This window comes from Natrix helvetica (assembly GCF_964273705.1).
Source record: "Natrix helvetica genome assembly, chromosome: 7".
NCBI classification, from domain to species: Eukaryota; Metazoa; Chordata; class Lepidosauria; order Squamata; family Natricidae; genus Natrix; species Natrix helvetica.
In genome coordinates this window covers 46,280,658-46,306,822 of record NC_138558.1, presented here as the reverse complement: position 1 = coordinate 46,306,822, position 26,165 = coordinate 46,280,658, and the positions used below count along the sequence as shown (strand labels likewise).

General features: G+C 35.4%; 1 protein-coding gene across 18 annotated transcripts in view; it reads left to right on the top strand.

The window, feature by feature from the left end:
- The window catches only part of TENM3 (teneurin transmembrane protein 3), a 1,436,054-nt gene that overhangs the window by 1,148,985 nt on the left and 260,904 nt on the right, over positions 1–26,165 (top strand). Inside the window, exon 1 of one of the 18 annotated variants that reach the window (XM_081959135.1) lies at positions 22,470–22,570. The exons of 15 other annotated variants lie outside the window; for them this stretch is intronic. The gene's annotated coding sequence lies outside the window, so the exon portion shown is untranslated. Of the gene's footprint in view, positions 1–22,469; positions 22,692–26,165 lie in introns of those variants that run through there. 2 more of the 18 variants (XM_081959134.1, XM_081959133.1) reach the window with 2 other exon arrangements.

Below are 26,165 nucleotides of genomic sequence, written 5' to 3'. Positions count from 1 at the left end.
GTGTCTTTTGCCACCTGTGCACCTCCTTGGATCCTCTCCCATCTAGTAGCAGCCATTTACCTATCTGCCAGTCTGCTTGAGAATGTCTGGGACTTACAACTTCCTGCTGGCTTCCCCACTGACTGGTTGTTAAAACTGACAGAAAGTTGCAAAGAGGTGCTTGCTTAATGACCCACAATCCTCACTTAGTGATAGCAATGGGGAGTGCAAGGATTGCCAAGCCAAGAATTGATTATCAACCAGTTGCACTTACGTCCATCATTATGAAATGTTTTGAAAGGCTGATAAAAGACTTTATTGTATCCAGCCTCCGTCCAGTGTTTGACACACTTCAATTTGCTTACCATCCAAATCATTCCACACAGGATGCTCTTTCCTCTGTTCTCCACCTGAGCTTGGCACATTTAGAGGAAATAGATACTCATGTGCGAATACTATTTGTCAAATTTAATTCAGCATTTAATATGATCATTCCTCAGCATTTAGTAGACAAACTGGGCCATTTAAGATTCAATACTCCTTTGTGCAACTGAACCCTTGATTTTCTCACTGATGGGCACTGATGCGAGTTGGGACTAATATTTCTAATAACATGTTCTTGAAAACAGGTTCTCCTCAGGCTTGTGTCCTAACTGTTATTGTTTAGCCTGCCTGACCCATGACTGTTGTGCAAGGTTTGCTACAACTACCGTATATTGTGAATTTTTCAGATGATACAACAGTGGTGGGCCTTATTCAGGATGATAATGAAGATGATTACCAGGAGAAGAGGTAGAGGATTTGATTAGTTGGTGTAAAAAAAACCAACAGCCTAGTTTTAAATGTAGGAAAACCAAAAGAGATCATTGTCCATTTCAGAAAAGACATGCACAGCCATACACCTCTGTGTATTAATGATCCAACTGTGGAGGTGATTAGTAGTATCAAGTTTCTGGATGTGCAGCTGATAAGCAGGTTAGCTTGGTCACCCAACAGTGAATCACTGGTGGAGGCACCGTAGTGCCTGCATTTTCTTCATCATATGAGAAGAATACATCTTCCTTCCCCTGTCCTTACCACTTTCTATAGAACAACAATTGAAAGCATCCTGTCATATTGCATTACTGTGTGGTTTGAAAATATTACTGTTTTCGGACAGGAAAGCTGTGTAGAAACTGGTGAGGATGGCAGAAAAGATTATTGGAAGTTCACTTACTTCTATCCAAGACATAGCATATAAAGGCTGCTTGACCAGGGTCTGCAGTATTGTCAGGGATGCTAAACACCCTTCCCATGACTAGTTTTCTTTGTTACCTACTCAGAGAAGGCTTTGTGGTATCCGAAGCAGAACAACTAGATTCTCTAATAGCTTTGTACCATAGAGTATCAACCTTGTTAACTCTCAAGACTCTTTTTTCTGCTATGTATTCAAAATGGACTGTGATTAATATATTTATATGTACGTGTATACACACACACACACACACACACGTTATCTTATATCGTCTAACAGTGGAAATTCTGGTACAAATTTATGTTGTACATGCAAATGAATTATATAAACACTACGGTAAATTACCATATAATGTCTAAGCTGTAATTTCACACAAAACCACCTCCAAGGTTTATTTTAAATTTCTAATAAACCCTAGAGAATTGAATGTTTTTCTTGTATTCTTAAAATAATTTATGCCTATTTTGTATTTAAATTAGTGTACAGTAGATCCAGTTTTACTAAAATGGCAATAATTAAATAGGCAGTAAAAAGCCATTATCAATTTATAGGACTTGCTAAAATAAGTTCTTGATACAAGTATAGAAACATTGTAGGTTATTTTTTTGAGAATCTCAATTTTATAAAGACAAATCAGTAAAAAAGAATACTGATTTTGAGACAGAGATGCTACTCACTTAAAATATCCATTGTAGTATTTGATGAATATGGTCATTGATAACTCCAAGCACCACATAATTTGGTCTTCTGTACAAATTAGCATACTTTTCAAATTCTTTGTATGTCAAGGAACTTTTAAGGAAAAACCTTAGAGAACGGCCATTTAGATTCTAACGGCCACTGCAAAATCACATTTGATTATTAAAGATTCCAATTTTTAAAGGCACAATATTTATTATGTGCCATTTTATGATAGATGATGAAAGTTTATTTATTAACAGTTCAATAGACAAGTAATAAAGTATACATTTCTTTGGGTTTCCACTTTAATGCATCAACTGTTAAAAAGTGAACAGGCTTTCAAGTGCTTTATCTTTAACATGAAGCTCTAGCATATTTTGGACTCAGTTTTATAGTAATAGAATTTGCTACAGCAATTGCTAAATAATAATTTATTATTATTTTTTCAGTATGATTCTCAAATTTTCTCTATGCCAGCTTTAAAGGAAAGACTTTTTCCATATAACAAGATTTTGGTTTTTTTTTGGGGGGTGTTAGTTGTTCTTATTGTTGTTAATGCTACCCCCCCCTTCCTTTTTTCTGATTAAAAAAAAGTTTTGTCGGGATTTTTAGGAAACTGAAACTCATTAAAAAGCAGATTTTAGCACTGCAGGTCCCATTATCTTTCTATATGTTGTGACCTTACAGAAGAAAGCAAAAAGATTGACAATAAATTGTTTCATTTATTAGAGTATGTGAATGCTAAAAGAAACCATACGGAAATGAATATAAATATATAGAGGTACCATAAACAAGCTAATATTAATTTAACTTTGCTTTGTATGAAGGTATGGATGTTTTTCTTGTGCTTTATGGCTAAAAAACAACAGATGACTAAACATTAAATAAAACATTATTTGAAATCCTTTCTAAGAAATAGAAATGAATCTCGCCTTCTGGTGAGTTTACAAAAGCATGAAAATAACATAAAAATATACATGTACATTGTAGAAAATTAACACCCTACTCTCCTTTATATATTATTGTATGTGATATAGCAGTAAAACAGAAACATATATTTGTATGTGTATTCTTAGCGGAAATGATTTAGAAATTAATTATCTTCCATATGTTATCTTTATAAAAATCATTTTCATCATACTTTAGAATCAAGATATGCTTAATTTTTTACAGGGATTTTCAATCATGCCAATGACTTCACTTGCTATTGTGCTGCATGCTAGAAGGGAAGAGATCTCCAAAATTGAAATTAAGTGAATAAGGTCTGGGTGAACACTAATTTTATCTAAATAAAGTACAATTTATATGATTGTTCTCTATGCATTTATGTATTTATAATTTTATCTAACAAATTAATAATTACAGTATAAGTAATTTTTGCTAGCAGTATCTAGAGGACTCTGGAACTACACCAAGGCAGCGGAGATGAGATGCTGCACTAGGCAATTTGCTTTCTTATAAGGGGCATGAGCTTTATTCAGCCTCAACTAACATATTCCTCACTTCCATTTCTTTTGGTAAAGTATGGCAGGCAGTTGAGAACTCTTTTCTTATCATAGTGTAGCATTGCATCTGAATCCAAAACAGTATGTAAACCTGGTTGTGCTCTCTCAAACCATGTTTTTTTTAAACAAAATTTTTATTGGTTTTTACAAAAAATAATCAGGGAAAGGGATGGTGGATAAGGTACAAATTTTGACAGTTACTTTATGCAGGAAATGGCCCTCCCCCCATTCTCATAACTTTCATTTATTAATACATTAAATTGTTACTACTTAATATTTTGTCAGCATATTTTAACCTTTTATCTTCAAATGATTTCAATCATTTTATATCAGACAGATTTTCTAATTCATTTTTGTGATCTAAGTTTTCTTGATGTTGCCTCTTCTCCCCCCTCCAGCAAGGCTTCAGCACCTCCCGTGTCCTGTATATCCCGTGTAGTGTCATCAGATTTATCCAGGAGGACTTTGTTTTTTTCCATGAAGGCCTCAGCCTCCATAGTTGTGTTAATTCTGACTCTAGTGTCCTCCCAGAATATTAACATACCTTCTGGCAGAAGCCACCGAAACCACACCCCTTTCTGGTATAATTTCTTCGCTAAAAGCGAATAATTTTTCCTTTTATCTCTAACTTTCTTTGGGATTTGTTTCAGAATGGCTATTTCTCTATCCTTGTATTTTAATACTTGCCCCCTTTGTGCACTCAGAATCTCATCTCTTGTAGTCTTTCTGAGAAATTTGATGTGGACCTCCCTTGGAACGTTATGTGTTCTGGCATATGCTGAATTTACTCTATAGACCAGGTCAATATCCCACCCCAACTGTTGTCTGTCTTTTTTGATGTATTCAGCCAATAATTTTGTCATAATGTCCCTCAGGTCTTCATCATCAGCCTCAATTACATTTTGAAATCTAAGGAAAAAAGACATCCTTTCAAATTCCATTTTTATCTGGTGGTTCTCAAGTTCTCTGGACCCCCCTCACCTCCCTCCTCATCTCAGCCATCCCCTCCCCCAAAAGTTCCAATCTCTGAACCGTTCGGTTTTGGTTCTCTCTGAGCTGTTCATTCATTTCTTTCAGTTGATTTTTCAAGTCCTCCTGTCCCTTTAAGAGCTGTTGGAACATCTGTTGGGTTAGATCCACCTCAGGGGGCTTAGGCTGGAGCAAAGATGTTAATGTCTGTTGTCCGCTGGGGCTGGACGCTGAAGATGCTGGGGCAGAGCCAGCAAAACCCGGTTTCCCCAGTGGTGGTCTTTTTGGTGACATTGTAGTAAGAAGAGCTCAGAAATGTCTGTGTCAACACAGGGAAGAAACAATTGTAAAAGTGGATAGCCGCTCTCTCAAACCATGTTAAGTGTATAACTTAATTTGAAATGAGTATGTTTCAAACAAAAAGTAGTCAACTTTAGCTACAGTTTATTAATTTGAATGAAATATGAATTTGAGATTAAGCTTCTATATTTACAGCCACAACAGAGGTAGGTGGAGCCCAATCCAGGACACCACGGCTATTATTGTCATAGAAAACCTTAATTTACTGATGATCAAATACAGTAATGAATTAAATAAGCATGATCTGTAAACCATATTTGAAGAGCTAGTGAGTGTAATAACTTAGGTTGATAAATAACCATAATGGTTTACAGGATATATGATTCAAACATTATTTTTTTGCTTTATGTTCACCTAGAACTACTTGCGTAAGTATTTAGTTCTGTGACTTATGTACTACACAGGAAGAATTATTTCTTGTTAATAATATATAAAGATAGTACAAATTGCTTTGCCAGCATTAGATGGTCTCTCTCTAATATTCCATTATACTGGAAGTGTTTTCAGTTAGCATAAGAACAGTTCATTTCATTTCATAAATTTGTTTTATTAACACAAAACTAAACCTTTTGAGTCTACAGTCTTAGCTAAAACAATAGAGCTTGACCAAAAATCTAAAGCCGTAAAGGTGATTAGAAGAATAGATGTAAATTAAAAATAACATACTTTATTACAGTCTTAAATGTGAATTCATGTAAAATAGCTATATCATTTAGGCAGAGAATACTCTTACTTATGTCCAAGAATTTTGATACCATTAGAGAAAATAGTATTTGTATTTTTTATGGTTTGTAACAAGTTGTTCTTCCTTTACACTATTCTAAGTCAATGATAGGGTTGTTGCATAGTTTTCACAGAATAAAATAGATAAGCGCTAACTGCCAAATTAGGAGTGTAGCTCCTAAAAGCATTTAACCAGGGTATTTATTGAACAAAAACAGATAAAAATACATCCAACTCTGTACTGTTGTAATTGGCTATGACAGCTGTTTGGCACTGTTATGCCTAACTCTAGGTCTTGTTTTTTATACAGCTTATATGAGTAAGAGCAGGTGTTTATCAGTAATGGAGCTTTTGAGTTTGGCCCATAAATCCACAAAAACTATGTACAGATGCTACTTAGAATTTTATCTCTTAGGGGTTATAAAATCAGACAGTGATTTACTGGGAATATCCCATCTCTAGAAGAAGCATCAGGTAAAAAAAATAAAGTTCATAATATTGGAGCTGGCCATGAATGATTTTAGACAAATGTGTAGGATATATTATTAGAATGATAATCAAAAGAATTAAGAAATATAATGAACGGCGAACATATTAGTGCCATAACAGCGGATCACCAAAAACAGTTTATAATTGCAGTGGATTGATTCCTTTCTACATGTATCTTTTTTCAGTTTTTATGCTAAGTATATATTTATATATTTTTCTAGCTCTATTAAAAATTAATCTCTCATCAAATTCCATAATGACTTTAACCCTATTGCCAGCTTCAGCCTAGAATTACCAAACAAGTGTATTTCTGTAGCTCTGCCCCTAAGAGGACCGCTAGAGTCCAGGTCCCTCTTCCTTTTCTCCAAGCAATTAGACTCTTCCCCACTCTCAGTCACTCACTTGACTCCTCAGTGTCTCTCCCACTGCCTCTCACTCTGACCTTTGCCCACTGGCGATTGCTTGTCTGCTCGCGCCACCTGCTTAGCTTGCCTCTGCTGTCCTATGGTCATTGGTTCACTTGCTCAACCAGCTCAACTCACCTCCGCCACCCCATAGCACGTCCAGCTCCCCTCTGGTTACTAGCTTGCTCACTGTGGTCACTGGATTGCTCACTTGCCAGGCTCAGGTCACTTCCACCATCCTCTGGCATGTCTGCCCACCTCTGGTCACTGGTTTGATTACTTTGGTTACTGGCTCATTCACTTGCCTCGCTGCCTTTTCTTTATTACCTGTTATATTTTACAATTAGGTCCACTGATGTACTAGTTCTTTTCCTTTTATTTTGAATGTATCTTAACATTTTTGTTATTTTTAGCATCCTTTGCTAACCTTGTCTTACTCTAAACTTTTGTCTTCCTAATGCCATCTGTCTATAAGTCTTCTTTAATGATTTACCGGTAGCCTTCTTTCCCGTCTCTATATCACTCTGTTTTCAAACCCTCATTCAGGATTTTGTTTAACTACATTGGCCTCTTCTGCTTTCCTTATTATAATTGTTTGCTTTTAGTATTTCCTTTCTATGACAAACATTAAATCTGGTAGCTAATCCTCTTGTATTCCTTCACTTTTGAAGAACAAATTTGTCAGCAAGACAGATCCGGAATAGTCTTTAAGGTCCATGCTTGGCAAACCTCTCGTTAAATGTCATGAACTTGAGTTCATGCCTTTTTAGAAGATCTACATTTCAATTTATGAACAGGAATAGATATTCTTAACATACAGTGCATGATCATCTTCACTCTCTTCCTTTCCTTTTCATTGGAATAATATGGCCTTTTAATATGGCCTTTTTTCTAGTCATGACAGACATCCCACCAAGTCTCCATTAGTGTTATTCAACAGTATTTGCCCCTCTAAATATATGTATAAAATAGATCTTGTTTATTTCACATTTTCAAAGATTAGCCTTCATCTTTGATGTGCAAGTCTCAGTTTTGTAATTTTTTTCAAATTAGTTCCTCAATCCTAGTAGCACAACATCAATGAATCAAGCAGTCTTCTTTTCTATTACTGTTATATCAACAATATAACCATATATAGCAGTATTGGTGAACTTTTTTGGCACAAAGTGCCAAAATGGGAGTGTGTGCATGTGTTCATGCATGCCGGAAGAGCAGCCGCCTGGTGCGCATGCATGCACTGGAAAGATGATCTGGTTTCTGGCATGCGCATGCACACCGGCCACCTGGTCTTCCGGTTTCTGCCATGCATCCAGATGCAAAGACAAGGTGGACAGTGCACATGCACACACCAAAAACTGGAAGAGCAGCCACCAGGTGCGCAGGCACATGCCGGAAACATGATCTTCCAGTTTCTGGCGCTTGCTTGCTCAAGGGCCATATGGTCTTCATGTGTGCATGCTCACCAGAAACCAGAAGACCAGATGGCATGCCAGAAACCAGAAGGTTATCTTCCCGGCACATGCATGGTGAAGACAAGCTCGCTGTTGCGCCGGAACCTGGAAGAGCAACAGGTGATGGTTCTGCATGCCACTTCTGGCACGTGTGCCATAGGTTCGCCATCTCGGGTACATAGCAACAATATATAAATCAGTTCTTGCCTATTTGAATTTTAAAATTCCACAAGATCTTAATACATTTGTTTTCTAAAACTTTTAACTTGATTTTTTTGGTTGTTCTTGCTACATTCAAATCCAAACTGCCGACAAAATTTCCAATGAATAATTTTAGCAACTTGAAATTTTGTTGCAGTGACTGATCAAATGGTCAATAGTTTCATCCTTTCTAATCCTATATTAAATTTCAAATATTAAAAATTGTTAACAATTATTTCTTAAGATAGTAATATTATTGTCTGTTATTAAAGTTTGAAAGCCAAATATAATAAAACCATTTATGCAATAAATCTAATAGTAATGGGGGACTTTAACTACCCTGACATCAACTGGGAGACAAATACTGGCTTGGGGTAATGTATAAGCTGAAGTGTTGATAGTAGTTTTTGCTATTGATCAGTTTGGAAAAGATAATAGTCCAATTTCAAAGATTCTTGGCAATCAGAATGTGAGAACTAGTGCAATGGGAGGGGAACAGAGTGGTAGCTTTTCAGCAGTACCCATGTTTGCAGTGGAGTAATCATTATTGTCTGTTATTAAAGTTCGAAAGCCAAATATAATAAAACCATTTATGCAATAAATCCAATAGTAATGGGGGACTTTAACTACCCTGACATCAACTGGGAGACAAATACTGTACCAAGAAGATTATCAAATAAGACAAACATAGCAGACAGCTTTGTCTCCCGAAAAGTAGAGAAGGAAACTAGGAGTTTTATAAGGTAGATGACATTGGAAATATTTGTCAATCACTTTGAATGTTACTCAGTTCCATGATTAGTTTCTTGAAAAATTATCATGTATTCCGCAAGTGTATCGGGTTATGAATCCAGTGTTAAGAAATCAGTTATGTAAAAGTTGATCAGATGGAGGATATTGTCTGGCAAAAGGAGGAATTTATTCTTTCCTTTCATATCCATCTTTTGATACCCATCTTTTATTATGATTTTCTAACCATTCTCAAAGAGGTACAGAATTTTTGTTTCCTAAAAGTAGTAACAGTGCTCACAAAAACCATGCAGTACTAGCACAAGTTACATTTTTATTTGTTCGGTTGTTTAGAAATAGAGATCAGAGAAATAAAAATAGATGGTTGAGAGAATGATCACTTGATTGTATGAATACTTCAGTATAGATAATTAGAAAAAAGTTTATGGGATAAATTGGGCAGTCTTGTGGATTAAAGTGATAGAAATGAAATGAGATGTAATAGTACAAATTAGAAGAATATTAAAAGAAAGTATTTGGAAGCCCTTGGGAGTTAATAATGAGTTTTTCTGTTATCTATGGTGAACTGAAAGCTGAAAGCAACAGGAAAAGACAAAACCTGGGGTCTTATTTAATCACAAAATGATTATAAGCTACTATAGTATGTTATTGTAAAAAACAACGAATGAAGTTTTATAATGTGTCAGACCTAATTTTTATAATAGCAAAAGGGCCAAGTTAGATAATGCAGTTTTATTATGGTCAATTACCAGCTTACAATTAAAATAAAATTTTAGTAGAATTTTTTTTTTTAAAAAAAGACATAACAGACACTATAGTAATGCTTCAAAGCTGAATAAATAGTGAATGATGCAAAGAGAGACAAGCAATTTAGCAACTGCCAGGTAAATATTAGGATTTATCAGTTAGTAGTTAGTATGGGTAGAATTTACTAGCTGCAAGAATAAATAGAAAATACTACCTGTGTTCTCCGAAGAATAGAACAACTTAACAGGACCTGCCAATCCCTATAAACTATACAGACCAAGGAAAATTTGGAAGGGATAGGTCAAGAAATAAGTAAAAGGAACTGAAGCATTTTTTTTAATTTCAGAAAAGCCATATAATATTTGAAGGGGGCTTACTGTAGATTTTAATTAATTGAACTAATTAATTAAACTATAAGAAGCAGGAAGATGTATAGCATAATCAGACTTGCAAGATTCTGTTATAATCACTAATTTCAATAAAAGTTGTTTTAGCCTTCCTCTTAAATTGATTTCCTGGTCTAGTCCAGCTGAAATAAAATTTAGTCATACAGCATTACATTCAAAGGTACCTGAACCACAGGGATATCAGTTTTCAAAATAAGAATGCTGGGAAATCTATCGTACAACACCAAAGAAGCAGACTGTTGAATCCTGGAACAGATGCATACGTATTTTGAAGCAATTCTGTTAACAAGAATCCAAGCTAATATCAACCTATTTTAAAACCCCATAATTCAAGAAGTTGTCATCAGTTTGGCAGCTGCCTAAGACGTCTTTTGGCATTGCCAAAACTTAAAAGAAAAATATTATAATTCAACATTTCCTCATATGTTTTATTTATCTGAATGCTAAATAATTTTTAAAAATAATTGGGCAAGACCTATTAAGGAAAATATATCCTGCAAGGTTTTGGCCTTCAAAGGAATATCTCCACCTCAAAATAAAAAGCTACATTTTATTTATTTTTGCTTGCTTGCTTGCTTGCTTGCTTGCTTATTAAATTTCTAACAAATTTGGGAGCAGCAAAGATAGACAAAATGTTGTAATGTTTTTAATATAGATTGTTCTCTATGAGTATCCCATACAGAATCTGATGGATAAATGTAGTTTCAAATATATTACAGGACAGGACAGGACTCCAGGGCAGAATAAGCCCCCTCTCTTTATATGGAAAAGTATAAAGTAGTGGTCATATTCTACTGGATGTAAATAGTAGAATATTTGCGCTTGTTTTGTGACAGAGAGGTGTGAAAGAACAAGCCAAGATCTTTATAAATAATATCCAATGCTATTCCTGTTAACTTATTATGCATATATCTTTGAATATTATTTTGCAAAAATGATCACCCTGATTTTCTGGAAGTTAACAATTAGCTTTTCATCTTTGCCAAAGACAGATGGAAACTTCAGTGTCCTTATCATGTGTCCTTATCATACAAGATTCTGCATTGTCAGTGTGTAGTATAATTGGAATTGTTCTACTGCTAGAAAAGGATAAAGACTTGGCTCAGGAAATGTTTTCACAATTAAGTAAATATATAAATTGAAAGAAGACAGGCTAAATATATTCCAGCCTCACCATTAGGATGATGATACAGTCCAAATTACCATGAAGAGTATACCTAAAACTATAATACCATAGTATACAACTTTTCGGTAAACGTAACAGCTTTTTATCTGTCTGGACCAAGTTTGGACATAGTCTCTCCGTAGATTTTAGATTAAAAATCAACTATACAAAGCCACATAGAAAATTCATCTGGGAATCACTATGCTTTTTTTTTAACCAGATTATAAAGAACAAAGCATTGATCTAAACCTGCTCTGTACAGATTCAAGAGGATAAAAGTAAATATTTTTTGCATATAATCGATCAATTGTGCCTACGAACAATACTAAAGTTAGGAACAGTTGGCTTACTATCTTCAGTGTTGTAAAATAGATTGGAAATTATATCTTTTCCTCAGGGTGATGGGCTTTACTATTGATATTCCCACCACCACCAAAAAGGGCTGCCAAAATATTCAGACGTGATTCCTTTAATGCTAGAAAAATGACCTGGCTTTTGCTTCAGAGCAGTAGCTATGTGACCATGAGTTGGTAGATATTGCCATCTATCTGTTGTCATGAATTGATCATTACTGGTAATGTTGAGGTTTATCACAGCATACACCTTTCCACAGGAAAGCAGGGTCTACTCAGTTTGCCTGTCCCAGGAACCCAATAGTTCCTTTGGGTTTTAGAGGGAGCTTGAGATTTTTCTTGAGATTTTGATAAACAAGGTTTAACTAAGTTCTTGGCACTGCCTGGAATGAACCAATGACAATCTATACAGATGTTCTCTATCTGTAGATCCCAATATTCCCCTCTTCCCCATATGTTTTCATAGGCAGATGAAGTGATAGAAGAGACAGATAGATCACCACTAGCAGAGAAGTGGGAATGAATGTGACCAGATGCAAGTGACAGCCTTTGTTACAGCTTTTACTTATGAAGTTACGACAATAAGGCTGGTTAAAAAAAAGCTTGTATCTCTGCCTTTATTAATTCCTCCAAGTGTTGGCCAACAGTCATATTCAGGACAAGCCAGTCTTTTCTGGGTGAGGAAGGACTGGTAAAGTACTTGTAAGGATTGCTGTGAGGACTGTGATGGATACTTGGCTAGTAAAATCACTCAACTCCTTGCAAATTGCATTCCAGTTGAGCAGGTCTTCTGAAGATAAATGAGACACACTCTTGTGATGTTATGTGGGAGGAGTTCAAACCTGTTAGTCCCAAGGAAATGGACATGATTCTCAACACTGTAGGTGCAGCCATGTATGTATTAGATCCATATCCCCCTGGTTGGTTAAAACCGCCAGTGAGAAGGCATTTTGGTGCACTCATGCAGAGGTAAATGCATCTTTGAGAGACACCATCTTTGAATCCAGCCAATGTGGACAGTTTCCAACCTTCACCTTTTAGCTTGTTGATAATCTGTGAGTTTGAGGTAGGAATTGTGCTCCATCATGCTCTTCTTGATCACTCAGTGGCCTTCAGTATCATTGACCGTAAACTAAGGGGTTGGGAGTGGGATATACTAGTTCTTCTTCCTCCAAGGCCAGTTCCAATTGATGCTGGTGAAAGGGAGTGGTGAAATCCTAGATCCTGTTTTCCAGTATGTTTCATGGTTCTAGCCTTTCTCCTTTTCAATATCTAGAAGCTATTGGGGAGATTTCTACCAGTACATGGTGAGGTATAATCAATATGCAGATAATGCCCAATTGTATATCTCTTTCCCCAATCAGCCAAGTGAAGTTATTAAGGTTCTTTCTCAATGTCTGGAGGCAATTAATGAGGAAAAATAGGTTGCAGATCAACCTTGCCAAGACTGAAGGATTATGAGATTTGAGTTCCCCAGATCCAGGAGTTGGAGGTTTCCCTCTTTAGTTCTGTATGGAATTGCACTATCCCATACAGACTTGGTGTAGATTCTGGAACTACTCCTGGATGCACCTTAAAGAGCTGGAGCCTTTGCATAATTACATCAAAATGGGATGGGATAGAATTAGAATTAGAATTAGAATGGAATGGAATGGAATAGAATAGAATTTGTTATTGGCCAATGTGACACCATAGTTACAATTATTCATGTGACATCATAATTACAATCATTAATCATATTACAAACAAACAATTGATACGATGTAACAAACCAATAGAAGAAGATAGTAGGAAAGATGAGAAAAGATGAGAAATGAGACAGTACTGTGGGAATTAAGTGTACAGAAGAGTGATGGCATGTGGGAAAAAACTATATTTATGTCTATTTATGCATGTAATGCTCTATAGCAGCGTCCTGAGGGGAGAAGTTGAAATAGATTACCAGTATGTACAGATGTGAGTGGTGTGTAGATATTTTCTCAGTCCTCCTTCTGGTTTGTGCAGTATAAAGATCATCAGTGAATGGCAGGCTGGTTTTTTTCTGCAGTCCTAACTATCCATTGAAGTCTGTACCTACCCTGTTTGGTTGCTGTGCCAAACGAGACAATTTTTGAGGTACAAATGATAGACTCAATAATTCCTCTATAGAACAGTATCAGCAAATCAGAGGTGGGTTGCTCCCGGTTTGGCCGAACTGGTAGTGGTGGCGGCAGGAGGCTCCGCCCACCTGGCCGGATGCTACTGTGCATGTGCAGAAGCGTTGCGCACACGAGTACAAGCGAACCGGTAGTAAACCAGTTAGGAATCCACCACTGCAGCAGATCTTTGGATAATCTGAGCTTTCTGAATTGACACAGGAAGAACATTCTTGGTGTGCCTTTTTAATGATGGTTCTAACGTTAGATGTCCATTTCAAGTCCTTGGAGATAATGCATCAACTGTGCCCATTTCTGGAGCAGGAGACCCTGTTCATGATCACTAACATCTTATTTGCCTCTTGATAGGACTACTGTAATATGGTTTATATGGAGCCACCCTTGGGAACTTCAGCTGATCCATAATGCAATGGCATGTATAACATGACTGTATTTTGTTTTGCCTTTGCAACACAGCTACTTTATGAGCTGCACTGCTTCCAATTGACTTACATGTGGATACAGGATGCTGGTTATCACTTCAAGGTCTACATGGCATGGGATAGCAGTAGTTGATAAATAAGATCCTGACCTCTGCTTTAAATGCACATGGCCAAATGGGCATTTGGAGTACAGTCTCTCTACTGGTTTACCATGAAAACCTGTTACAGGAATATTTTGAAATAGATTGCATAGGATGTGTAAAAAAAATTAGGAAAGACCTGACCACTTGATATAAAGTAAGTGTTCATTACACTACCAAAAACTATGTGATTTTTTAAAAAGACAATATGGAAATACAATGTGAACTTGTCATTTCTCCTTCATAGTAAAAAATGTTTATAGCTTTTTTTAATGTTTGGAAAGAATGGAGATTAACAGGGGAATTGATATGAAATAATTTAAGAGCTGTTGTAAAGGCCTTTTAGCTTCTTCTTTCAAACCTATACCATATTCTACTGCATGGATGACTGGGATCTTTTGAGAATTTCTGAACAGATAATTTTGTAATGGATGGATTATGACTTGAGAGAGTTCCAGTATCAGCTTGGCCAATGCTGCTGAGCAAATGTGAGAATGAAGGTGCAGTAAGATTTAACATCAAGAGTATCTTTCACTCTGGCAGGTTTTGTCAATTTTAGTATGAACATGATTTTGCTCAAATTATCTAAATGGGCATGGGCACTATTCTGAGAGCATCACCTGCTCTTTTATATTAAAATGAAGAGTTAAGGGGAAAGATTACATTACTGTTTATAGAGTCATAAAGCCCCCTGGTGTTTCTGAATTATGGCCATGTTTTGCTGACTATGTTCTGATAGTGTGTTTCACAAAATAGGCTTGGGTTTTTGTTTTTTATTCTGTAAAAAATACCTCTTTTAATAAGCCAGTCTTGTGTCTGAATAACAGTACTACATTGGGAAATAATCACTGTTTGGGACCAATTTCATAACTAATTAGGTAACAAATAATGCACCTTCCATCACCAAGAAGCAGACTCTGCTTATAGACAAGCTAAGGCAATTTTGAGCAGAGGAGTAGCTATGTTATTTCCAGAGGAGTAGCTATGTTATTTTTTGCAACATTTATTAATAATCTTATACAACTTCAAATATGAACAAACTTAATATCCCAAAGGTTTGTGAATTGGGGCCCTTTGGGGTAGGTGAGACTAAAAAAAGACTTTAATTCTAAATGAATATGTTCTTGGTGCAGTTAAGTAGTGCAGCTAAGAATGATAGTTCATATGCTGACCAGAGGAATCAAGAGATAAGAAATATCTGGATGCTTGCTTTTTTTTTTGACAGGATTGGAAGGTCAGTTTTTCCTTAAAGCAACTGACATTCTGTTTGCTTTAATCATAAGTGGTGAGTATATAGATTAGCTTGAAAGCATGCTCATAGTTCAAACAGACCAGTGGTGGGTTTCAAATTTTTTTAGAACCTCTTCTGTAGGTGTGGCCTGCTTTGTGGGAGTGGCTTGACATCCATGTGACTGGATGGGAGTGGCTTGCTGTCCATGTGACCAGGTAGGAGTGGCTTGCCAGCCATGTGACCGAGTGGGAGTGGCTTGGTAGCCATGTGACTGGGTGGGAATGGCCAACTTCTAAAATGTGGTGAAACTCACTTAACAACGCTCTTGCTTAGCAAACAAAATGTTGGCTCAGAAACTCTGGCATTTGACGCACACAAGTCTTAAAGCTGTCAAGTTACAAGACCCTTGCACCCCTAACCCTTTAGAAAAAAAACCTCAGGGGTGTTCAAACTTGACAGCTTTAAGACATGTGGATTTCAACTCCCAGAATTCCTCCTCTCGCTCTTCCTCTTGAAGATGTGCGAATGGGCAGAGGGAGGGAACTGGAACCGGTTCTAAACAGCACTGTAGATTTGTGGAACTTCTTCTATAGAAGAGGTTAGAACTGGCAAGAACCCACCCCTGAAACAGACACACACAACTACACATTTCAAATGGAGCTCTTCAATGCTAGTTTTTCTGATCTTGAGATACAGTAACTGAATTATGATAATGAATATTTTCACTATTGTATCTATGTTTGTCCATGAACATTTATACACAAATATATAAGAAACACCTTTTTAATAGTGTCAGGAATTCAGGCTTTTTTAAAAAGTAAGAAAAGATCACATGTAATTTAGCACAATTCTAGCATTACTTCCTAGAATCAGTAAAGGAGAGATAGAGATGTCTGAAGGTTAATATGTCTGAATATGCCTAATTGTGTTAATATTGTGTTTTGAGAGGATCTTTTAATTCACAAAAAAGATTGACTAAGAAAACTAATATTTTGCAAATCTTCTGCTTCTAGCATCTTCTTTCTTTCCAACTGTGCTTCCAGGCATGATAGAGCGCTGCAGTTCAATCTGTTTTTAATGCTCAATGACAAAAAAAAGGAAGCTGGGGCAATAGAATAATGTAGAAGGGTAGGTGACTAATATACCTTCCAATGATAAGGCAATCATTCTGTGAGAACACCTACACTTAAAATTTCAAATGTATATTCTAATTTTATTAATAAGTACAATTACAAAGATAAAAGAATAAAAATAGAAAATGCAGAAAAGAACAAAATAGAAAAGAAAAAAATAAGAATAAAGAAAAACAAATATATAAAGAAATTATTTCCACCTTCACCACAGCAAATATAAATATTTTAGTGAATTATCATCTCCTCTTAAAATATAAGAAATGAATTCTTGTATCCCATCTATTTATAAACACCTCCTTAAAGCTTTATTGTTCAGTCCTGATCTGCAAACCTTCATTAAGGATTAGCAGATACCAAATACATATCTTAACCTTGTTTAAATAAACCAACTTTATATTATTTCCTTTTATTTTTAATAGTCTTTCATCACTTCAAATAGTATTCTAGAATTTGATTTCTTTTCATTTTATTTTGTCCTTTCTTACAAAATTCTTTGAAACTTACAACTCCTTTTGTAAATCCAATGTAAGAGTGTTACCCAGCTCACTTTTTTTGTTTGTTGTTTGTATCTTCCTTTTAATTATGAAAATATCAGCCAGCTTCATTTGTATGTTCATTGCAGCATTTTTAAATCCAATTACAGATCAATCTCGGTCTTCCCTGGTAAAACTTGTACATTTTCCATAACATATTTTAAACACAGTCCTTCTATAAAGGCAGACACTCTTAAAATTAACTTCTGGTTCCATTGTTCAAAACTATCTTCCAGTATGTTCAGTGTTAAAATATTTTTCTCTATTATGTATTAATAAGTCAAATGTAAGTGTTTTTCTTCTTTAATTGCAATATTTAGTTCATTATGGTTCCTTCTACTGTTCAACCTTCAAAGTCTCAACCTATCATATTTTTAAGAGAATTTAGAACAAAGGCATTTTCCCATGGGAACGTTTCTTATAATTAATATAAAATCTTATTTCAAGACCATCTGGGCTATTAGTTTGTAACTTTCCAAAATCAAAGTTCTAATCATCCTTTTGCTGGTTTTTTAAAAAAATAAATTCTTCAACTTGTATTTAAAAGTTATTTTGCTAAGGATTGAAGGAAAGTTGCCTGGTTCTGTAAAACTTGTCAATCCAAAGTTTCCTCATATCTGAAAAACAATTAATAAGCAATCACCTAAAATGATTAGAAAGGGAAGTATGTCAGTTTGAGGAAAATGACAACTATTCTCTCATCTCCCAGATCTCTAATCCTGCTGGTAATTCCTTCTTGCAGTCTCCCTTTGAGGAGCAACTGCCTGGAGCACTTCTGGGCTATTTCAAGTAGTATACTTGTCTGGAGAGGAGTTAAGAGCTGATCTACTCATCAGTCTATTCTTCATTCTGCTGTGGCTATCAGCTTTACTTTTAATAGATCTGTCTTAACTTCACCATTTCTTCCCCTAAAGTCTAGTTTATCATGAATATGAGATATATGTATATATCAAACACACACACACACACACACACTTTTATTTGGGTCAATTTTTATTACTTAAGCCAGTAGATATTATACAATACAATACAATACAATACAATACAATACAATACAATAGTAGAGTTGGAAGGGACCTTGGAGGTCTTCTAGTCCAACCCCCTGCCTAGGCAGGAAACCCTATACCGTTCCAGACAAATGGCTATCCAACATCTTCTTAAAGACTTCCAGTGTTGGGGCATTCACAACTTCTGGAGGCAAGCTGTTCCACTGATTAATTGTTCTAACTGTCAGGAAGTTTCTCCTCAGTTCTAAGTTTCTTCTCTCCTTGATTAGTTTCCACCCATTGCTTCTTGTTCTGTCCTCAGGTGCCTTGGAGAATAGCTTGACTCCCTCTTCTTTGTGGCAACCCCTGAGATATTGGAACACTGCTATCATGTCTCCCCTAGTCCTTCTTTCTCTTAAGCTAGACATACCTAGTTCCTGCAACCGTTCTTCATATGTTTTAGTCTGCAGTCCCCTAATCATCTTTGTTGCTCTTCTCTGCACTCTTTCTAGAGTCTCCACATCTTTTTTACATCGTGGCGACCAGAACTGAATGCAGTATTCCAAGTGTGGCCTTACCAAGGCATTATAAAGTGGTATTAACACTTCACGTGATCTTGATTCTATCCCTTTGTTGATGCAACCTAGAACTGTGTTGGCTTTTTTGGCAGCTGCTGCACATATGTTCATATGTGCAGCAGCATATGAACTGATATGTAATCTAACAAAGTTGATGTTGAAATGGCTCGCTGAAATTAATGAGAAGTGCAGCCGTATGCTAAATCTCCTTTTGTTTAAAAAAATTGTCCCGTTCCTTGGTCTAGAAGCCATGATTGAAGCAAACTAAACATATTTCTAAAACACCCACCGGCATTTTCTTAAGAGCCTGAAGACATGGCTTTGCCAGTTAACCTGGAGACCCAATGGGGGAATACCACACTGGAAGTGAGTAATAAAATATCCCATCTCACCCCATGCAGCCTGCTCTTCCCCCACCCCCCATCTTTAAATCATAGTGCTGTAATTTCATTATTTTTATTTTTTATTGTTTTACTATTGTTACATTTACATTTTTATAATATTATGTTTTTACTGCTGCAAGCTACCTAGAGTAGCCCAGAAGTAAGATGGGCAGCACATACACTTAATAAATAATAATAATTTCTGATTACAGAATTAGGCCATATACAAACTTCCATAGTTGTGCTTACTAAGAAAGGCTATGCAAGGTCACAGGTGCTCTTTTTTCTTTTTACTGGTCAGAGGGAAAGATAAATGTTAGTGTTGTACATCATTACAGAAAAAGTAATTGTTTTACTTTAGTATATTGATACACAAATGCAAATGAATTATATCACATTGCTCTAATTTGCAGAAAAAGGTATTACTAATATTGTAGTCCACCAATTTCCAAAAGGCTGAAGCAGAAATATGAGAAGTTGCCTCTGCCTGTCCCATATATCTCCTAAGTTATCTGTCATCCAGAGAAGTGTGGGAGAATCGATTTTAATTAATATGCAAGGTATGGTTTGTAAGGTAAACCAAGATTTGAGGCAATGATATTTTGTTGATTCCCCCATCCTCCCATGAAGTCACAAGGGCCTTGCAATAATGATGAAATACATGTACATCAAATCTCCATCTAGCCTTTCTCGTGTCTTTTTTATTTTAGAAACATTTATTTTGTCTCTGTCCTTTTCATAATTTTATTTTGCCCATTAGCTATCTCTGTACCATAACTTCCTTTCATTTTATGATAATCTTTTCATAATATATTGCTTCATATAATTTATTTCTGTAGGTCTTTCCATTTGCCACAATCCTTTTGTCCAGGACTATTGTAGCTTTCCCAATGGCATTGAGAGGTTTCTGCCTGCTCTTTCTTTGACATTACCAGAGCCTCCAGGCTTTACAAGATGGAGCTTGTCAGAACTATGATGTCTTAATACTGTTTATTCTATTAACAAAAAAAAATTAGGTTTATGCTAGATCAGAATAATATATTTTGGTTAATTTAAGGAAATTAAAATGCAACCATGATAAATGACCTGTGTTCTTTATTCTTATTATTTGTTTGAAAGCCAAAAGCAAGGAACTAAATCACTATTGTCTTTTCATAATTATATGTCTTTTCATAATTATATTGTCTTTTCATAATTATGACTAAAAAACTATATTAATTGGGAAGAATTATGTTATTTAGTAGTGATTAAGACACTTTTTAGATAATTTTGAGTTTCTCTATCTTAAATTTAGTATCTGATGTTTTCATGCACTGAATATTTTGGGAATCTACGGAGATCATTGACAGTTGAAGATATGTTGGTAAATTACCTTTACACTGGTGATTGCCTAACTTCTGGATAGAGAATTGAAAAAGCTGTCATAGAATATTAATAAATACATTGGTATTTATGAATCTGAATTGTATTTTGAATTATTTGAAAATATTTCCAGATTTGGGAAATTCTTAGTAACATACACATAAAGAACAACATAAGAAATTTCAGAATGTGAGGATATTCATTTTGAAAAAATAATTTAAAACCTCAAATGTATGAAAATTGCCTCTCAAACATGTGAAACCAGTGGAAAAACATAATAGACACAAACGTGGTTTACATGTAGTAGTAAATATGTTGTTTACTTGCAGAAGGTTGAAATGAAACAATTAGATGAACAAGCAAAGGTTTTCTTCGCTTGTTCATCTAATCTAAGAAACCATATAAATTATACAAGGAATTTATTATAAATAATAAAAAACAGGTAAATAACAAAGCATTTACAAATACGATAAACCTATGATTTTCCATGTTCCTAAGAAATTTAAAAATGTTTAAATGTTCCTGTTGTAAATTAGTGGCAAGAGCTATACAGCCCCGTTGATCAGATTTGAGTGGGGGAATAAACATAAATTGAGCAATGCACACACACATGAGCTAATTCATAGGATGTTCATGCCAGTAATTGATGTGTTTCTAATTGAGGTTGATTTTAGCCAAATAATTTGGAAAGAACAATATTAGAAAGTTAAATTTAACTAAATAAGAACACTTGATTTATTATCTAGGAATAGTGTATAAATAACACAATTGCCCTGTTCCTCCAGAAGAATCACAGTGCTTAACTTGCAGAAATCTTTCTCCTCTCAACCAGGAGGTGAAACAGAACCAAGATCTGTTAATAGTAGTACCATCGTTTATGACTAAGATCTGGGGCTGAAGGTATTCCAAAGGCAAAAGGCCTCCCCCCCCCCCCTTTATTCTTCTGGATCCACAATCCTGTAACCTTCAAAAATATTGCCATGGGCTTCCAGTGGGTTTTTCTTGCTTCCTGGGGATAAACCCTTCTTTATATTCTGGATGGTTTCAGTTTTTTATATTTCATCTCAGTTCCTTTAAATTTTTGTAAAATTCCAACTCTCTGATTCTGTATTTTCAGTGTTGATAGATCTGTGTCAATAACTCTCGAGAGAATTGCGCATGTATATGAAAAATGAATCCTGTTCTTTAATCCATTTTGCATTTTCTGCACAAGCTCAAAACACTTTTATTAGGACTACTGTTATTTGGTCTGCAGAAACCTGGAGGGCCTGGCAAGAGTGAGTTGAGGAGGGGGTCCTTTTTGTTTTCTTTTTTTGTGGCCCTTCGCTATTTGTTGGTTATCCTGATTTCTGCAGCCAGAAATGGTAGCCTAACCTCGGTCGATGCAAATGCTACGGGATCAGAAAGGCAAATGCTACGGGGATCAGATAATCAAGTTTGTGATTCTCACGTATCTTTAAGGCTGCCTGTTGTCTGAGTAGCGCAGAAGCCTGAACCCGCCAGGCGCGGATCTCGAGCCTTACATTTGCGAATCTTCCACAGCCCCCCGTCAAAGGAGTTCTCCAAGGCGCCCATGGGGGAGAACCGACTTCTGCAATTTCAGACGGTCGGAGAAAATAATTCTTAACGCTCAAAAGATTTAAGTACTTTGAGAGACGCATCCTCGCTTTTTTTTTTAAAAAAAAGAACAACCCAAGCATCCATCTATATCAGATATTTAATGTGTTGCCCTTTTTATTATTTTACACTTTTGCTCTGCCGCAAAAGACCCATTTTATTTGGCTTTCCAAAGCTTTCCCCATGCCGGCTGCTCTTTATGCAATAGGTGCTGCTTGCGATGCAGTCCTTCAGCGCGATAGCTTATCTTGGGGTCGGGGGCTCCGCCAGTCTCTCCGCGCACATCTGAAAGAAGCGGGGAGGCTCGTTTGGGGGAAGACGAAAAAGCGCGAGCGGCTTTGGCCGTGCTCAGAACTCCGTCCTCCTACGGCAGTCCGAGGAAAATGGGGAGAGCGAGGCGCCCCGTGGCTTGGCAAGGGTTAAGCGATGGCAACCCCGCCCCCCTCCCCTGCTTGGATGTAAACAGAGGAGCCTCAGCCTATCATGTCTGATTGCTGTTCGGTGCCTGAAGAGAAAGCCAGGCTCTGTAACATGATACATTATAGACTGATTCAACTTGGAAGGGCTGCGCTCAGCTCGTCACATCCAGAAGGCGGAATCACCACGGAAAGGTGGGTGACTGAAAAGCTACCCTTCTTTGACCTTACAGCCGAGCCGGGATAAAGTGCGAATACTTACTTCGAGAAGACCCACTTAAAACATTTAAAAACTGAAGCGCTAGTGCTGCTGTAGGTAAATGTGCGGATTTCCCCCCCCCCCTTCCCTCCTTTCTCCTTTTATGTATGTTTGATTCCGATGCGGTGTTATAGAATGGGAGGAGGCTGCTCTTCTCTTGGAATCGGTGCAGAGGCAATATTAGCGTTGGAAATGAGGTGGCTTGTTAACCCCTGAAGAGCTAGATGGAGATCTAGCAAAGGCGAAGCTTAACTTTACCTATTTCTCAACGTGCTAAATGCTCTTACGAAAAGCTCTCCGGTTACTTAAGCGGCTCTTCTTTTCGTACAGGACTTTAACATTCAAAGGATTCTTGAACGGGTGTGTTGATTTCAAAAAGAAAAAACCCGCAAATTATTGCATTCAAACCTTAGCATAGCACATCTAGTCTTCAGCGCTTTCTGATGTAGCCAAAATTGGGTTGAGTTCCTTAGGCTTTTGGACTTGGTTAGTGCGAACGTGTAGTGGCATTCTCAAAGGGTAATAAATATTTCTAATAAAGGGATCGGCTGCGTGTAAAAATAACGGACCTCACCGTATAGCTCTGTTTAGCATACTGCTGTTTTTAAAAAAAATAGTAATAATGAAAGAGAAAAAGTAATTAAATATATAAATCCAACTTTATACACGCAAATATGGTGTACTTTTATATAATATCGGAAAATGTTGATTTAGAAATAATAAAAGTATTTCCAGGAAATCTAGGACATGTATTATGCTACTTCGAAAGGTGGAGAAGCATATCGTATTTTCCACTCCACACTTGCAAATCCAATGTAATAATTCTCTTTTCTTTTTTTCTCATAACAGACATGGAATATGCAGACTATGTGATCCTGTCACAAAGTCATTCTGTTTATAAAGCTTAATATAATTGCATTCATTGCCCCAAAATTGTGTAGCTGTAGACTTGATCCCTTTCCACTGAAGTGGAAATACTTTCAGTAATTGAAAACAGATTCATGTCTGGAATTGTACAAACCACAGTTCTTGTTTTCAAAAATAAATCTTTTGTTCTCCAATTCTGAATGTTTGACTAAAGCATTAAAAATTCATTGTTTTGTACAATCTTTATGAAATGAGAAATATTTAAAAGAAAACATAAGTATTCATCTGATTTTGAACAGCCATTCAGTAATTATAAAATATGTATTGATTTTTTTTAAAAAAAACCTATAATAACATCTCATGTTATGTGATTTTTAAAGCAATACTTTTAATACATTTTATCATTTCCTCAATGCAAATAGAAGTACATACTGATTTAAAAGTGGAGAACCTTTAGAGGATTTGATGGGATACTGATCTACTTCACTATAGACCTAGACAGCTGCTCTTAATTAATTTTGCTTCAGTTTCCTGGACATCATTCTTGAAGACTACTCTTTCCAAGATGTTTTTTTAGTTAGTTCAAGAATAGTTCAGTTTAAACTTCATGGGCCTTCAGGCAAAAACTAATCCCTGCAAACCAACCTGTTCAGGAATTTGAAAAGCAAAGAACAATAGAGTTATTTTACTGCAGAACTAGAAAGAAACAAAATAAATGAATACAGTTATGTAGGAAAAGTTGCTAGTTGGAAGAATCTGTGCATAGCATATTACCCATAATGTATTCTTTATGCTTATTGTATCATGGAATGAATCACTACTATTTTTTTACATATAATAATGCAAAAAAGTGTGTGCACATTTTTGCATTACTATATGTAACTGCTAACACTTCTAAATACTATTTGATGGCCTACTTAATAGTTTATTTTGAAATTGCTATGCAGAAATAGAATAATGTTCAGTAATTTTGGAAAACATTTAGATGGTCATTTTCTTCCTTCATATATCTAAACATTCATGTTAATGAAATTTATATATCTATTTTACGTATTTTCCTTGTTGCAAAAATTTCTAGAAAAAAGTACCAATTAATCCAAATCATTCGTAATCAGGAATAGGAGAAAACATTTCTTTCGACAGTTCTTTTTATTTATATCTTTATGGTGGAAGTTTACATTTCCTTCCATAGAATGCTGAAAAAAGAGATTCAAAAAAGTGAGGATCTAAAATGAATGCATTTTACACATTGTAATAATAGCTGTCTAAATACAATGATCTGGATAATTAATGCCACATGACATATTACATGCTTCACTCAGGTATTCATTCCTCTATAGAAGAGAATGGTTGCTAAGTATCCATCATCACTGGAAGTAATATAAAACGACGGCATTTTAGATCCATATTTTTGCATTTGTTACTAGGTAATTAGTAGAGGAATAGTTTCAAAATTAAGAATTAAATTTTGAAATACAAATTGGTAATTTATACTTTTATGTAATTTTTCTACAAATACATATGCGGGTTAGTGAAACAGAATATGGCCATTTTTAATAGGAACTTTGTTTTTCCCATACTATAACAAAGTGCTAATGTGAGAGAGCACATCTACTGCAAAAATTTTCAGTTGACCTGCTTAAATCACACTGAAAAGAATGAATAGAACAGCAGCAGACCTTAGTAAGCAGAACACTATTTGAAAAACTTATAAGCCTATATATTTTATTTTGGATTGGAAAGGTTAGAAATACAAATTATGTTTATATTGATAACTCTTGAAGTCATATGTTGATAATATTAATCAAAATAGTTGATTTCCAGATTTTTTTATTCTAAATCCTAAAAACTGGAATTTGAAATGTTTAAAAATCACTATTTTGATTGATTAATCTTCTAAATATCATTGTTTATTAAAACTTAAATACCTAAAGTTACACTAAATCTTTTTCTGTTGGGGAAAGCTCCAGATATTCATTTATTAGACATATGTTCCAATTTTTTGTATGTGCATTATGTTCAGAGCTGTAATTGCAGAGCTGAAGAGAAATATGTATTGCAAACACATATACATATTTCAACATATAAAATCCTTTGGAATTGTTAGACAACCAATTTTATATTTTGAATTCTGTAATTTGAAAGTCTGTGTACCTTCAAAAGTATATCCAAGAAACGATGGATGATTGATTGTGTGTATATGTGGATTATAGGTATATAGGTATATATTTTACACACATGCACACAAATATAAATTTACAATCAGACATCATGGGAAGCCATATTTCATATTGAATACCTAAGGTGGAGAAGCAAATTTAAAATTGGTTGATAGGTCATATGAAATCAAATGGAATAAAGTCCACTACTAAATATAAATTTGTGGATCCTAAATAAATTGATAAGTATAAAGCTGCATGAATTTTAATACATTTGTTTTCCATACTAAATCATTTAGGATTAGATATTAGTTGATTCACATGATTTCATTTTACTATATTTATAGAATAAACGGCAAGTAACAAGTTCTTTTAAGAAAATTATGTTTGGAATCTTCATTAGCTTTACTTTTTAATGCTTTGTAATTGTACATAATGGTAGTATTTTTTTCATCTTGTATTTTTATTTAACACCTGTAAAGAAGTAACAGAGTTAGTATAACTA